The sequence below is a fragment of the Aotus nancymaae genome, unplaced genomic scaffold (assembly GCF_030222135.1).
Source record: "Aotus nancymaae isolate 86718 unplaced genomic scaffold, 86718_ANA_hifiasm-v0.15.2.pri h1tg000048l, whole genome shotgun sequence".
Lineage (NCBI taxonomy): Eukaryota > Metazoa > Chordata > Mammalia > Primates > Aotidae > Aotus > Aotus nancymaae.
In genome coordinates, this window is record NW_026988462.1 from 2447749 (window position 1) to 2464952 (window position 17204).

A 17204-nucleotide genomic window follows, 5' to 3' on the forward strand; every position below is an offset into this window, starting at 1 on the left:
GAGTTTTAGAAAACTAAGTGCTCTATGAAAGCACAAATTATTCTGGTAAAGGATTGATTCTGTGTGGGTATGTTACAGGTTCATCATCTCACTTCACAATCATCTTTCCAAGTTATATTCTTGGGACTTTTATTGTTTGTTTTTTCTGCCTTCCCCAAAGTGGAAATAGTAGTTTCTGATGAAATAGAAAAACCAATCATTTTATCCTTCGGGAGAAGAGCAAAAAACATTGAAAGAAGTGGCCAGCGTCTCCACGAACGAGGCTGTTGTGCAGGTCAGCACCCATCTGCGGTCTTGGATGCTTCTCCTCCCTGCGTAACTACCAATAACTGGCCCGTTGACTTTCAGATGCATCCTAGTTTGGACAGTAGAAAATAATCAGCCTAATTACTATGCCTGTCTGCAGAAAAACACACAAAAAACACTGATTCTATGCCTTGCTCATATTGTATGAAAACTTTACATTTCAGAAGAAATATTAGTCTAGCTACTTGATGATGAATGTATCCTGTTAGGACACCTGTGAATGTTTTCTTTAATCACACCCTTCTTCCAGCTAGCTCATAGCAAACCATGCTTTTGTATTGGCCCCTGGCTTCAGACATACTTAGGGATTCAGATGGGTTATTATATTAGTTTCTGAAAGCATTTTAGTTCAGATACATGCCTGGTGTGGATGAACTCTCCTATGTCTCAGAAATTCTCATCAAAACACACAGTGTCTTTCTCATTCATATTTTTCTCCTTCCAAAGGCAGAGTCCCAGCATGCTTTCATTGAGATGGTGAAAATGAGGTGCTGTTTTAGTACATACGGAGAGATGATTTGCTGTTAATTTGAATTAGATGACAAAGTAAATTGAAAGGGCTCAGAAGAAAGTTGAGGCTCTACCATATGGAGAAGCTCTTGTGCCATCTGAAGGGCTTCTGTGGTCTTAGCAGAGAAGAGAACTGAGCCACCCAGATCTAGCCTGTGTACCTCTCTTTTCCTCCTGCGCCTGCCCTGTATGTACCTTTCCTCACTGATGTGTTGGCTTCACTACTTGGGGGTGTGGGTGGAGGCCAGGGATGCTTATCACATGCCCAGGACAGCCCCACAAAGGAGATTACCCAAATGTCCACAGCGCCACTGTCAAGAAACTGCCTCGTGGAATGAACCTTTTGTCCCCGAAAATAGGTGTAAGTAATGGTATTTCTAGGGCTGATGTTTGGGAGACTTGGAATATCCCAAAGGGCATTTTGGATGGAGAGTCTCGGGCCACAGCTTTGCCCACCATCCCGGTCCGTAGCAGGACCCAGTGCAGGCTTTGCCAGCAGCATGAGAAGGGCATCCATTTGTCAGTTGATGGGGCAGTGTGTCCGCCCTGTGTGGGCCGTCCAGCCTCTGCTTGCAAGGCTGTGAATGCTCACTCACATGGTGCATGGGAAGGGTGGTATATCAGAGATGCTTTTCTGGGTTACTTTTGTTTGGAGGTAAGAGAGGGCATCAGGTGGACCCTGATAGGCTGCAGAAGCTGGTTCGCAGCAGGGACCGATTTAGGTAAGTGTTGGCAGTTACCCTTGCTAGTCTGGTGTTATTATAAACTCTGGTTTCCACAGTTGAGCAGGAGACCACACAAATGAGAGGGAGCCCCTCCCTCACTGAGTGGAATCTTAATGGGATTAAGACTCTGCTTGGATGCTTATACTCTTACCACAAAATTAATATTCCCTGAGACATTTACATCTGAATGGGCCTGTGTGACTGATTGGAGGTCCTCACCCACTCATGTTTTTTGCGTGTTTTGTAGTAAACTGATAATGACCAATGTCAGAATTAATTGGCTTTATATTTTGATCTTGTTCTTGTTGGTTAGAGTGGTGGTAATGAAGGAAAAAGCAAGTGAGGGGCTGGTAGCTTGCTTTCCCTTTTTTTTTTTTTTAAACTTATTTTGGGTGTGTTTAGGGTTCTTGTTTTTGTTTCTTGACAGGCGTGACATGTATATCTTAGTGCTAAAGCAGAGATCTTCCCACTGTAGCCTCTTTGAGCTTTGGACTCCTTCCTAGCCAATAAAATAACCTATTTCACTTTGCTAAGTCAATTATTGGTCATTTTCTTGTAACGTTTTTTTCTCCCTGTTCTATTTATGGACCTCAGATGAGAGTTGAGGTTTTCATATTTTGCAGTTCATGGCACCATCATCATCAACCTATGTAAGATCCTTTTCTGTTTTGTGTGCCTTCAATAGAGAAAACATGGTTTTGTGTATGGTGTATGGGTTTATTTTTCCCCACAACATAATTACTTTTAGAAATTTATGTAGAGTAGGCTGGGCATGGTGACTCATGCCTTAATTCCAGCACTTTGGGAGGCTGAGGTGGGTGGATCACTTGAGGTCAAGAGTTTGAGACCATCTTGGCCAGCATGATGAAACTCCATCTCTACTAAAAATACAAAAAAAAAAAAAAAAAAAAAATTAGCCAGGCATGGTGACACGCACCTGTGGTCCCAGCTGATTGGGAGGCTGAGACACAAGAATTGCTTGAACTTGGAAGGCCGAGATCGCACCACTGGACTCCAGCCTGGGTGACACAGCAAGACTCTGTCTCCAAAAGAAAAAAAAAATTCACTCTTGGATGTATAGTCCTGTGTGTTTAAACATATGTATAGATTCTTATAAGCACCACCACACATAGGACCAGAACAATGCCAATGTTCCAAAGGATTCTTGAACCATTCCCGCCCTGGCAACCCCTGATCTGCCCTTAGCATTTTGGCTTTTCCAGAGCATCATAGATGGAATCACATATCTATTGTTAGTGGCTTTTTTCAGTTACTGTCATGCCGGAAGGATCCATCCATGTTCATGCATGTGTCACTTTTTTCCTTTTTACTGTTGAGTAGTATACCAGAGTATGGATAATCAGGTTGACCTATCAAAGGACGTGTTGGTGTTTCCAGAATTTGGCGATTATGAACAATGTTGCTATGAAAAGCGATGCGCTTTTTTGGTATGAACGTAAATTTTTCATTTTTCTAGAATAAATACTTCTGAGTAGCATAGGTATTTAATTTCTATGTAATGTCTGTTTAATTTTCCAGAGTGCCTGTATAATTTTGCATCCCCACCAGCATTCGGGGGACTGTCAGGATTTTTCATGTTTGCTGCTTTGGTAGGTGTGGAATGGTATTTCATTGTAGTTTTAATTTGCATTTCCCTAATGACTTACGATTTTGAGTGTCTTTTCATATGATGCTCACTATTTCCATGCAGTACTCTAGACTTGGGAGTAGTATATTCGTTTTAGGTAAATGCTGCCATGTGGGAATATGGGGCCAGGCACGGTGACTAACCTTGTAATCCCATCACTTTGGAAAGCTGAGGTGGGAGGATCAGTTGAGCTCAGGTGTTCAAGGCTGCAGTGAACTGTGATTGTGCCATTGCACCTCAGCCTGGGTAACAGAGTGAGACCCTGTCTCTTTTATTAGTAAGAAAATAAATACTACCATGTGGTTGTTGACAGTAGCCTTACCAGCTAAACTCCCGCTAGCAGTGGGCTTTTGTTTCTGTATTTCTGTTTTTTCTTTAAGTAGAAAAATCTTTACTGATCTACAGTTCACATACAATTTATCCATTTAAAATATATAACTCAAGAGTTTCTGGTATATCACAGAGCTGTGCGGCCATCACCACAATTTTAGGACAGTTTCGTCACCCCCAAAAGATACTCTATGCATAAGCAATCACTTCCCATTTCTTCCCAGATTGCCCGGCCCTGGCAACCACGAGTCTGCTTTCTGTCTCTATAGATTTGCATATTCTGGAAACCTCAGTAAGTGGAATCATAGAATATGTGTCCTTTTGTATCTGGTTTTTTTCACTCAGCATGTTTTCGAGGGTTATGTTTTAGCACGTGTGAGTAGCTTCTTTTTATTGCTGGATAATATTCTGTTGTATGACCAGACCACATTTTGTTACCCATTTGTCAGTTGATGGGTATTTGGGTTTTTATTTTTTGGCTATTATGAATACTCTTCCTATGAACTTTCTTGTACAAATTTTTATGTGGATATATTTTGCTTTCTTTTGGATGTATTACTCGGGAGTGGGGTTATTGGGTCAAATGTGTTTTGGGAGCCCCCCAGCTAAATTGGGGTTCCAGTATGGGAGTGGCTAGTGACCCGTCCCTCAGGGAAAATGAAAGGCAGCTGGATGTAGGTGATTACCGTGTGCTTTTCACGGGTTGGTCTCAAGTATAGTGATCTGAGTCCAGACCAGGGGTCTCTCATCTGGGAAACTTGTTTATACTGGTGGACACCCCTGAGGGTTTTGTCTGACCACCTGGCCATCGTTCTGGTGCTGGGAGCCCAAACTTGTTAGCACCTACACATCCTGGTTCCTCAGATGGAGGGTCCACAGTCAGTACACCATCACAACAGGAAGCAAGTTCAAAGATATTTTTTAGAAGATGCTTTTCAAAAATGGATACATAATGACTGTACAGATATCTGAGGTACATGTGATATTTTGATATATACATATAATATGTCATGGTCAAATCCAAGTGCAAAAACTTATTCCTTATATATCCTGGGCCAGGAGGGCCGTCCTCTGTCCTAGAGTACCCTAGGCAGGAATGAAGAGTCGGACAGAGAGAGAGAGAGAGAGAGACAGACAGACAGACAGACAGACAAACAGGGAGAGAGAGTGTTCACAGCTGGCGGTATATATAATACAAGAGGAAATAGGGTGTGGGGCATGGTGCGTTCTCCGGCAGATGCCTGAGTGGTCTGTTTAAAAGAAGTAGACGGAACATAGGAGCTCAGTCTGCTGGGTGGGAGATGCCTCTAAGTTCTTATCTTGGCAGTGAGCTGGGCCTTTTGGGTGTGGTCTAGAACTGGAGACAGTCAAGTGTGACTAAGCCCTGCTTCTGGTATGAGAAAGTTAAACTTGTATTCAAAATGGATGCCAAAGCGACATAAAATTGGAAGAATTCACTATAATGTGCAAATTTTATATTTAACCTTTTAAGGAACTGGGTTTTGTTTTTTTCTTTGTTTTTGAGGAACTGTTGAGACTCTGTTCTGTAGTGGATTATGTTCTCATGGTAGTGAGTAAATGAAGGTTTCAATTTCTCTCTTTTTTTTTTTTAAATTGTATTAAGCAATAGCTCATGGTTTTCACATGCGTTTCCCTCCTGGCTAATCGTGGCTAATTGTGTTGAGCACGGTTTGTTTACCTTCTTGCCAACATTGATATTATAGAACTTTGTTTCACCAGTCTCTTAGCCATAACACAGTATTTTATGTTTATCTGCATTTATATTGATCATAACTTGGAGCATCTTTATATAGTAATCATTACGATTTTCTATTCTGTTGAATTATATCTCCTGTGAAGTTTTCTATAGTTGAATGTTTTTATTACATGTGATTGTCGAATTCCCTTTCTTTTAATTTTCTAGTCAGGAAATATTTTTCTGGTAATTAGGCTCATAAAGTATTGTGAAACTAAAAAATGGTGCCCAAAACTATATGTTTCGGCATGGTAACCACATTACAAATTAATACATTACAAATTATTTCTAGTCAGGGAGCAGGAGCTCTTGTGATTCTCACCAGCCCTAGTCAAGTTCCTCAAGCTTGATCATCCCTTTGAGAACTGATGAAACAGCTTTGAAATTGGCAAAGCTGAAGAATGGAGTTCAAAGCAGAGAAGGTGTGAATTGTTTTAAGTGAGAGCTTCATAGGAATAAAATAGGAGGTTTGGGCTTGCAGGTTAATTTGTGAGTATGTTACAAAGTTAACTCATTCTGATTTAAGACCACTTTTTTTGAGAGTTAGGGGAAAATGCTTTTCTCTCTAATACACCATAATTCTATGGTGTGGAACCAGAAACAGTGTACACAGACATGCGTCTGGCCCCTTTAAAGTACCCCCTGTTCCTCCCACCCTCACTTTCCCCAACAATAGCAGTAAGTTTGCCAAGAAAGATCTCATCTTCTGCCCTAACAGAAATTCTAAGTGTCATTTCCGCTCTCAGTGGGGCTTGTGGTAAGTTGCATTTAAATTAAGGTTCTTTTCCACTGACCATGAAAGGCTGGCAGTTTACTTGTAGGCAAATACCTTTGCTGTTTTTTGCAACATTCACAATCTTCTGTGAAGTTTCCTGTTAGGTTTCTTGTCTCTCAGTGTTTGAGGTATTTATATATTTAAGTTAGTAATTCTTGATTTTTGATTCCGCAGGTGTCTTTTCTGACTTTATCACACTACTTTTAATTTTGAAGCGTCTTCTGTTGGGGGGAAAAATCCTTGATTTTACTGTAGTTAATCCATCATTTTTTCACTTTGTGATTTCTGCTTTTGGGATCCTGTATAAGAAATACATCAACTTCCCATAGGTCATGAATATATTTAATTTTTTTTCTTCTCTTAGCTTTATAATTTAGCCTTTCACATTTTAGTATTTAAAGTAGCCAGAAGCGGTGGGGAGGAGGAAGAATTCTGGGTAGCTTGGACTGTTGTTGCAGGTCACACGGTTCTTTATATTTTTGAGTTTACTGTAATGTCATATGCTTGCTATGCATTGGCTTTTGAATTCCCCTTTGGTGCTTTCCCGCTTGCATTTTGGGCCACGTAGGTTTATGGGATAACACCATTTGAGCTTGACTTGTAATAGAGGTTTTAGGGTTGGGGGAAGAGATCTGCAGTGGGCTTTTGGGAAGTGTCATAAGAGAAGCCAGAGACAAGACCTAGTTAGATAGAGCGGAGGCTGCCTTTACCAGCACATTTCTGTTCTTCTCCAGCCCTCCTGACTCTGAGATCTGGAGACCTTAGATACCTACCTCAGGATATCTCATCCTGACTGGGAATGAAACCAGGCAGAGTGGTAGTATAATTTTGGAATCTGTTTCCTCATCTGCAGAAACTGGGCATACTTGTCTTTTAAGTTCTTTTCAGTCTGTAATTGATTTGGCTCAGCTGGCCCTAAGATACAGTATTCCTTGTGTAAAGTCAGAGAAATGAGAGCCAAAGATGGTTAGAGCCGGAAAGGCCTTCGGAAGTGCCTAGCCCTTATCTTTTATTCTCTAGACTAGAAAACCTGACCCAGAGAAGCTGAGTGATTTCATTTTCTCCTTCTATCAACACGAGGACAAATACGGTCTTCCGAAGATGTTACCTAATACTCTCAGATTCCAGGCAAGTGTGAAACAGTGACCCTGGGCCAGGAGCCGGCAGGCCACTGTCTTAGTAATTTGCTCAAGCTTTCAGAGCTTTCAGCCCTCTCTGGATGTTGAGCGGGGTTTTAGGGCCAGAGCTACCTCATTCCTGGTCTACTATTAGCTTCCCTGCACCTGACGGTTGTCTTCTTAGGTACTTGTCTCCCGTTTCTTACCGGATCCCCTCTCTCTGGTGGCGTGTTCTCCTTCTACAGAGGGTGTTTCAGATATTTACTCAGTAGTTTAGCCATTTTACAAAGTCGAGGAGGGAGAAGGGAGCATCAGTGGAGCGGACACAGTGTCACTGCCTTGCCGGAGGCATCGTCACTGGCTCTCCCACCCAGCTGTGCATTTCTGGAGATCTGGTGTCAGCCAGCACTAACCTTTGGATTCGGGGCTCTCCTCACAGGTCAGCATTCCCTTTGCAAGTGGCCAGTGAGGTCATACTGAAAGCCTGAGCAGATTAGCAAGACAGGCCTTCGGGCTTCGGCACAGGGTCACTGTTTCGCACTTGCCTGGAATCCGATAGTATTAGGTAACATCTTCAAAAGACCGTAATTGTCCTAGTGTTGAATTCTTACTCACTGCCACCTTATTTATTGGGTAGTTAACAGGAGAAATTCTTGCCTAACATGTGTCCGTGGTTTTAGCCCATTTCAGTGCTTTGCTGATGTCCACCTCTGTACTCACATGCATTATATGATTGAATTTGAATTGGTGCCAGTAGCTATGCCCCACTTTGACTTAGATCCAGAAGCTTAGCCAGGGTCCCCAAGTATGTCCTTTGCATGTGAGTAGGAAATTGAACTGTGTAGAAGATAATGGAGGAGCTGCTTCGTCTGCCCCTGGGGCAGTCCGAGTCCTCCCCTTCTGTGCTCATGCATAGCCATGCCAGGAGCCTCGTTTTTGTGATCCTGCACCTTCCTTCCTTAGCACTGTTGTGTTCCTCACCTGTGGATGGTCTTGGTTGCCTGTGAAACCAGGCAGTGATTACATTCGTTCTCGTTGCAGTCGTTCCAGTTGTTAGGAAGGAACCCAGCTGTCTGAAAAGCTGTGTTCTTCCTGACCACCTCTATTTTATTTCCCTGTCGCCTTTGCATCCTAGGGCAGGCCTGTGGGAATGTTGCTCTTTTTATCTGGCAGTTCAGGGCTCTAGAGAATTGACTGATGTGGTTGGAGTTAGTTCCTAGTCATTTCTGGAGTGGTGACTGGTTTAGATTTTTGCCTTTTGAAAATCTGCTGGGCCTCAAACTTTTATTGGTGTGTTGGCGAGGCCAACTGTCTGTGGCAGTTCGTCTTTAGAGAAGTAAATTAATTTGTAGGTGATCTATTTCTCTTCCCTTTTTGATTGGTTATCCAGTCAAAATCTGCTGGTCCTAAAACTTTTATTGGTGTGTTGGCGAGGCCAACTGTCTGTGGCAGTTCGTCTTTAGAGAAGTAAATTAATTTGTAGGTGATCTATTTCTCTTCCTTTTTCGATTGGTTATCCAAAACATACATTTGAATCAAACTTTTAAAACAGAGAGATTCTCTCAGCAAACTCTTCATGAGAAGATTTTTTGTCTTCCTTCTTTGTGTGTTCAATACACATATAACTGTTAACAGTATTCTGATTTCCATTATTTACATTTCTGTAGTGACAAGGATCAAGTATCTGCAGGCATTTCTTTGTCCCGGGAAAAGCAGGCTTTTTTCAAGGAAATGATGATATATAACAGAACATATATAAATACTTTTGCTAGGTGTGCAGTTAGTTAGGAAGTATTGACGTTTTGACATTGAGTGGCTGTTGGTTACTGCAGATGAATTGCTGAAAGGAATTTACATAACCTGTTAAGTAGACCAAGCATTGCACTGGATTAGGTACTCAAGTTAGTTTACAGAATTTTGATGAGTTTTTGTTGACTTAGAATGAGATTGGCTTTCTGATTCTATGCTTCAGTCGGATCTGATGACTTCTCCCTATTGTAAGTGGAGCTAGGTCAGTGACAACGTTGATTATAGACCAGTGCTTACAGAAGCTAATCACCTGCAGCCTGCATTTACGTAAATGCTCTGCTCTTGTTTCCAGCCAAGGCTGGTGTAGTATGGTACATGGATTTTGGAGTCATTATTGATCATATATTTCCAACAAGTGTGATGAGGTAGAGTTGGCTTAAGTTGAAATGTTTAGTGGAAAACATTGGTTCTTTGAAAGTAACAGTGGATCTCCACTCTTTTTTCAGGAGGAATTGCTATTGTGTTTGCTGTCTACACTGAGGTGTGGCATTAAGCCTTTCTCCCATCTCCTTTATACCTTGGTGGATCTGTGTTTCCGGACACTTTTCCTTTTGCAAGTTGAGTTCCCGTTCAGAGGCTGACAGACTTGTCCCTAGAAGAAAGGGGGCATAAATATGCCAAATGCAAAACCACAATGATTTCTTTGATTGCAGGGACCTTGGGGCCAGCTTGCGGTAAGAACTTGCCTTTAGAAGATCCTTGGGTTCCCATCAGTGTCTCCCTCTCCTCAAAGGGATGGCAGCCCGATGGACAGTGGGCACATGACCCTGACATCGACAGACTTCCACGGAGGTAAGCTGTTCTGTCAGTGTCGCCCAGACAGACATGCACCTTCCTCATCAGCCTAACCTGCCTCCATCCACACCTTGTACACATGTGGTTGGAGAACTGGAGTCTGTTTCTCTTGCTTCTAGCCAAGGGTAGGGATCAGCGACCTCAGGTGAAAAATAGCCCTTCCTCTCCTTGGCTTGGAAATGAGTGGAGAGAAAGAAAGCTCTAGCAGCTTCCTCCTCGTTGAGGACGGGAGTTCCCTGAGATAGTGCTGTTTAGATAGTCATGGATGACTCCACAGCTTTGTGTCTGCCCCTCACCACACATTAGGCTTCAGTCTCACCATGAACCACTATTGTCATTTGGGGAAAGTTAAGTCTATTTCCCTTCTTGCATTAAAGGGGAAACTGTCAGAGGGGTTGGTGTTACCATGGTGGTGGTCACCCCGAACTGAGTCTGGTCTCTGGTTTCAGAGACTAAGCTCAGACCTCTCTAGAGGGTATTATGCCAGATCCTGATCCAGGGAAGGCATGGTGTACTAGAAAATGGATTGCAGCCTTGGACAGACTTGACCGTTGTTGACAGAAGCTCTACTTTCTCCTGCTCTGTTGTCTCATTATTAAAGGAATGGATATATCAGAACAAGTGTGTGTTTGTTGTTTTAAAGTTTTTTTGTCTTCAGTTAAGAAGTTAGGTTGGTAGGGCTGAGAAGTTTTCATTTGTGTGCTTGGGAAGATCTGCTAGGAATGATCTTTCACTTTTACTGTTTAAAGGTAAAAATATCTTCGGAAGTTGAGCAATGGCCACTGGGAGAAAGTTGATTTTAACCCAAATGTGATCTTTCCGTCTTTCTAGATAGACTTCACATCATCTCCCTTTGGGACGGTAATAAGGAGAGTGAGTGTGTTTGGCCGTCGCAGGTGTAGGAGGTGAGGCCGATTCCGTGTGGGTGGCTTCTATAGGCAGACGATGGACTGTGCAGGGCAGCTGCAGTGTTTGTGGCTGGTGGCTATGGTCAGTGGGAGTCATTGTGACATGTTCGTGGGGGCAGTCACAGCTCTCTGAACATTTCCTTTATGACAGTTAATGCAGTTTTAAGAAAGGAAAATTTTTCTTCAGTGTTAGCCTTTTTTCTGTCTCTTATTCTTCCCCTTAAGATAATCTTTGTGACTTCTAAGGATATTTTAAGCTCTCAGTCACACTTGGAAGCGGTGCCCTTGTGAGGCTCTGCCTAGTATGACTGTATTAGGAAGGTCATTCTTGGTTCTTACATGTGCTTCTCCTTTCCATGTCTCCCACTGGCGTGCTGACTTTCCAAGGGAAATGTTAAGCTGTCCGCAGTCCTTGCCCTTTCTTTCGAGGACTGTGTGAATGAGCAGCAGCCACTTTAATGTGAGGCAGCCATACGAACAATGAACTTTCACCTGCTGCCAGGAGGTCATAAACTCAGAGTTACCAAATGAATTTAATTCGAGCTTCAGTTCTTGGTTTAGGAATATACCAAGTTTGATACTGCTTTTTATGGTTTTAATCAAGTTTCTGCACCCATTTTCTATTTGGGAAGTTAAAACTGGGCTGTTGCCATGACTAGTGACAGAGTGGCAGGCACATTCTTAGTCTTTGACTTTATGCTGTCGTCTTTGAGTGCATGTAAGTGTTGGGTTCCTTGACCCAACACTCTGCTGAATGTGCCACAAGTGTGTGGAGTTGTGTTCCTCTTTCACTTTTTTTTTTTTTAATACTCTCTTGGTAAATTGGGATCTCCTGTTGAAAACTGTTTTTGTTTGGCAGTTGGGTTTATGCCTGGAGCCCCTAGAGCACATTTAACTGGTTGGTGGTCAGTTGTACCATACTGAAAAAAACACATGGAAAATATTTCTAATATATTCATTATGGGATGTGTGAGCCCTTAATTACCTGAAGATCTGAAGCGTCTTTCCTCACAGGTAGTAGTCCTCTCAGGCGTTTCCTTTTTAAAATTATAAATGGAATTTTCACGTATCTGAAGAAAGTAATTAGCATTCCCAGTGCCATCTTCTCCCTCCAGTAGTGTGTTTTGTGTTTTCGCTTTCTGTTGTTATAACAGAAGGACTGAGTAATTACCATAGACTGGGTGATTTATAAAGAAAAGAAATGTATTTTTCACAGTTTTGGAGGTTGGAAAGTCCAAGAGCATGGTGCTGGCATCTGGTGAGGGCCTTCATGCTGTGTCATGACATGGCAGGAAGAGCAAGCTCATGTGAAAGAGAAAGGCATCATGATAATGAACCTACTACTGAAGTTACCACATTAATCCACTCATGAGGGCTCTGTCTTTACAACCCAAGTACCTCTTATTTAAGGCCCCCACCTCCCAACACTGTGGCATTGAAGATTAAGTTTCCAACCCATTAACTTTGGGGGGGACACATTCAAACCATAGCATTATGACTGTGTGGAAATCATTTTGTGTCCAAAGGTCTTTGTTCCCACTTGATCTTAAGACCCTGTTTCTAGGGCTTTAAGTAAGGTGTCAGTCTTTTCCTCTTGCCCCATCTTTTATCAACTCATTGATTCCTGTGTTTACTGGACCCAGCTGCTCTGCTTCGGGCCAGGAACACAGACAGGAACATAGCAGATGTGGCCCTGCACCCAGAACTTTGGTGTAGTGAGGGAAAGAGACAGATAACCAGGCAGTTGCCACCCTGAGTAAGTGCTTGGATGGTCAGGGCAGAGTTGTGCTTTGGAAACATAAGAGAGGGAACCATTCAGGACAGGAGGCCAAGAGGCCAGGGTTGGGGCAGAGTAAGACAGGGCAGTGGCTTCCTGGATCAGTTTTTAGTTTTCTGCTGGCCTAGAGTTGGAAAGCTGGGGCAGCAGCTTAAAGAGAAGACCCTCCACTGGCATAGGGGACTCTGTGAGAACTCGTGGCAGCAGCACTCTGGGACTAAGGGCGAGGGGTTGGGGGAGATTTAAGAGGAGATATCAGGGGAATTTCTTAGCAAAGACACCGAACTGATAGTGCTGTAGGGGAAAGCCACATGGGGACCTTGGGCCATGTCGGAGAGCAGACAGGTTTAGGTGGGCTGCTTATCGTGCTTACCACACCATAGAGATGATACATGAGTAGTGGCCAATGTCAGATAACGGACTTAAAAAATATTTTTTATTGTTTTTAAATTTTTCACTTAAACTTTTTAAATTTTAATTTTTGTGGGTACATAGTAGGTGTATATATTTATGGGGTACATGAACTGTTTTGATACAGATAACTTATTTTGAACTGTATTCTGCCAATTGATTCTATCAGGCACCTAATTTTTGTAGTTTATTATTCAGATAAGGTGGTTTTCTGCTCCTAAATTGGGGGGGTGGGATGGGAAAGAATTTTCATTTGAAAAATTCATGTTCTAAAAATTTGACAGAGGTGGGTCACTACCTGCTCAGTTTCCAGAGCTCTCTACTGCAGTCTCTCTCGGCTGCCCCAGCCATCCTGGCCCCCGCAGCACCCCTGGCTGGCCGAGGAGGCGGGGATTGAGCCATGCACAGTGCCTGCCTGGGGCACACTGCAGCTCTGTGAGGAGGGAGTGTGCAGGTTCAGCGTGGTTCCCCTCCTGGGGTTGCTCAGCTCGGCAGGCCACTTCTGTGACTCCACGGTGAGGCTGTGCAAGCGAACCCGACTTCAGTTCCTGAAAGCTGAACTGTTTTTAGTCACTTGGCTTAATGAGAGACTAAAGAGTTTGAAAGCACACATACGATGTGTGAATAATGTGATATAAATATTGTTGGAACCCTCTGTTGTGGTTTCCCTTTTTTTCCCCTTACATTCTCATTTCAAAGTTTAAACAGTAACTTGAGTGTGTGTTGGCCAGTGTGACATGGACGTGCATCTTTTACTCATCGGACGTAGTGAGAAAAGATGTGGCTACTTAAGAACATTGAGGTGTGTGACTTTACAAGTCTAGGTGTGTCATTAAAAAATGTGAGCATCCTATTATTGTTCACCGAGGTCTCTGGAATCATGAAATTTGCCACTGATATCACTTACACTGTATTTTATTAAGTTGTCTGTGTGCCAGATCTAATTATTGTCATAGTTGGGCTTGTGAATGGATTGGGGGAAGGAATGAGTGAGGTTTGGGAGGAGGCATGGCAGAAGGATCTCATACTGACTGGTGAGCCCGTGGTCAGTTCCACTCGGAGGTCGGGAGGGTTTGAATTCAGGTAGTGTTTCCATAGGAGATGTTAGTAGGTGCTACCTGGTCTCATGAGTTTGGATGCATTCGGTTTAGCCAAGAGAGGCTTAATGTGCAGCATTTCGTGACAGTGTTTCATTGTGGGACACCCCTCTCCTCCCTGAGTGGTGGATTTCAATTTCATATCAAGACAATGGCAGAGCCTTCTTAAATAGCTTTTCCAGCCCACACACTTGGGAAGAAGAGGCCTTGAGAAACGTGGTTAAGAACCTAAGTCCAGAGATGCTAAGTGCAGTCCATAATAGCTTTCTGTGGGCCTCCTGCTCTTTTGCTGTGGTTAAAAAGCATTTCTTAAAATTTTTGTTTTTAAAAGGAGATGAAGTGACAAAGGACCCTGAAGCATTAAGTAAAAGGCAGTTCCTCAAATAGCATGTTTATGTTTTAAACAGTTTTGTTTTCCAGTAAACAGCTTTCTGAGTGATGCAGTGGGATTTTGGGAGAAAAGAAGCTGTAAGGTATTTGTGAACAGTCCGGTTCCTTAGGAAACACAAAGTAATACTGGCACACACATCTCAGGAGCTGAAACCTACAGTTGGTTAAAATCTTCAGCAACAGATTGAGAGATTGAGGGGATTAAAGGGTTCTGATTAGCACTATGTTGTCCTAAAATCTTTTTGTCTCAGTTTCTCCTCCCCTCCCCTCCCCACTCCTCCTCCCCTGTCACGCTCCCCCACCCTTCCTCTCCCCCATCCCCCTCTTCCCCCCTCCTCCTCCCCCTCCCTCTCCTCCTCTCAGATCCACACAGGGAAGCTATGATGCCCTTTCCCCACTCCCCCAAACGCCCAATGGGAACATCACATTCCACCTGCCCCAGCAGTGAGTTCTTTCAGCTGATGAGCCAGGACTCTGAATCAGAAGTTACCTTTTCCAAAGGATTGATGAGAAGGTGCTTCCTTCCATCCTTGAAGTTACTTTGTAGTAACTTCAAGCGGGAACACAGCAGGAGGGTGTGAAAATGCAGGTGCTGTATCCCCACCCCGACTCACCTGATTTAAATTCCCCAAGGTGCAGGATTTCCTCTGCTGTGCATCTGAGAAACGTGTTCATGCCTTGAGAGGGTGAACATGTGGAGAACATTAGGCTCTTATTTGAAGCTGTTTTTGTTTGTTTTCTTTTTGAGATGGACTCTTGCTCTGTCACCCAGGCTGGAGTGTAGTGACGTAATCTTGGCTCCCTGCAACCTCTGCCTCCTGGGTTCAAGTGATTCTGCTGCGTCAGCCTTCCTAGTAGCTGGGAATGCACCACCACGCCCAGCTAATTTTTGTATTTTTAGTAAAGACAGGGATTTGCCATGTTGGCCAGGCTGGTCTCAAGCTCCTGACCTCAAGTGATCCACCCCCTTTGGCCTCCCAAAGTGCTGGGATTACAGGTGTGAACCACCACGCCTGCCTGAAGCTGTTTTCCTTTTCTTTCTTTCTTTTTTTTTTTTTTTTCCGAGACGAAGTCTCACTCTGTCACCCAGGCTGGAGTGCAGTGGCATGATCTTGGCTCACTGCAACCTCCGCCTCCCAGGTTCAGGCAATTCTCCTGCCTCAGCCTCCTGAGTAACTGGGATTACAGGCGTGTGCCTCCATGCCCAGCTAATTTTTGTATTTTTAGTAGAGATGAGGTTTCACCATGTCGGTCAGGCTGGTCTCGAACTCCTGACCTCGTGATCCATCCACCTCAGCCTCCCTAAGTGCTGGGATTATAGGTGTGAGCCACTGCGCCTGGCCAGCTGTTTTCAGAGGAACTGTGTTGAAGGTCATCATGGAATCATGAATGATTTCTTGGAGACAGAAAATCTGGAGACAGAGTTACTAGAATGTTCTTCCCCAGTGGCTGTCTGGGATGCCTCAGCTTGGCTCAGTACTACTTTCCCTTTCCTCTCTGTCCTGCTGGCTCCTGCTGTGTCTGCCATGGTTCTGCAGACAGGAGGACATGGGCAGGTAATACCTCCTGGATTCTTTTGCAGTGTGTACAGTAGGGTGATGGCACCGGAGGAGAGACAGAAAAACCATTCTCTCACATCCATCTAACCTGATAGCCAAGTGTTCAGTTCCAGGCCTCGTTCAGCCAGGTCTAGCCCTAGAGGTCCTTACACACCAGTCTTCCACTTGCAGAGAAGACTCACCAGAATTTAGGGGCTTATCCCAAGTTATAGGATCCCATTCTTTCCCAACCAATGCCCTCATTTTACCAGCAGACACCCCATGAGGCTGGGAAGTCAACTTGTAACTTGTCATTCTACTAGTCACAGGTTGAGGTCTTGGGTTTGCTTTTCAGCAGTCTGCGCCCAGTGACTGTAGGAGGAGAGATTTTCGTCAGGCCACTCCTAGCTGCTCTTAGATGATTTATGCAGTGCTTGAGCTCAGCATTTGAATCCCTTAGTTCATCCTACTCTTTCACAACTTTGTCCAGTGACTTTAGGAGCAACGAACCAACATCATATTCTCAGTTTTTCAAAGATGTTGGAAGGGATCATACACAGAGTTACTTAGACCCTTTTAAGTCTGTAGAGTATCCAGTGCAGACCTTATCATATCTGTATCAACAGTTCAAACCATAGACCATCAGTGCTCACGTAACTGGACATGACATCATTAACATCTTCAGATCTAATCAGATGAGAGAGCCAATTCCAGAAACTCCAAACCAATTCAGAAAACACATCCATAAGATTTTGTTCCTCTAGAACCACTCTTGGTACCAAAATATGTGTAGTAGGGTGGGGGCTTGGGACTCCCTGAAGTGAGTTGGTAGCTCAGTTGTTGAGCTACCTTGATTCTTCTTGGTGAATTGAAGGGTAGAGATTCCTTTAGAGAGTCAGTGTCGCAGTTCACAGCATCTGTCCCCAGGACACCCTGCCCTGTTGTTTTTCTATTGCTGAGCCAGTTTTCTCTACATATCCTGGTATCCACCTAGCTCTGCACCAGGGTTGAGGGGAAGATGCCGCCCTCTCTTCTTTTATCCAAATGAGAGACAAGCCAGTGGGCAAGTCCAGAGCCAGGGTGTGTGTGGTCCATAGAATTGGTGTTAGTGGTTGGAGCCTACCTCCTCAGCTTTGCCAGCAGGGCCCAGGTCTCCTGAACTGCCGCTGTATTGGGAGTGCTAGACTTCCTCTAAGACCATGACAGGTCATTTAAGGTAAGCAGTGTGAGACTGGGACAAGAGGTTCTGACTTCCCTTTTATGGCGTCCTGGTTTTCACTGGGGCATCACCACTGTATCTGTGACATGGAA

General features: G+C 43.7%; 1 protein-coding gene across 5 annotated transcripts in view; it reads left to right on the top strand.

Annotated features, from left to right (window-relative positions):
• The window catches only part of STK24 (serine/threonine kinase 24), a 130593-nt gene that overhangs the window by 63111 nt on the left and 50278 nt on the right, over nt 1-17204 (top strand). The window contains exon 1 of one of the 5 annotated variants that reach the window (XM_064362218.1): nt 9692-9769. The exons of the other annotated variants lie outside the window; for them this stretch is intronic. The gene's annotated coding sequence lies outside the window, so the exon portion shown is untranslated. Of the gene's footprint in view, nt 1-9691; nt 9770-17204 lie in introns of those variants that run through there. 5 annotated transcript variants of the gene reach the window in all.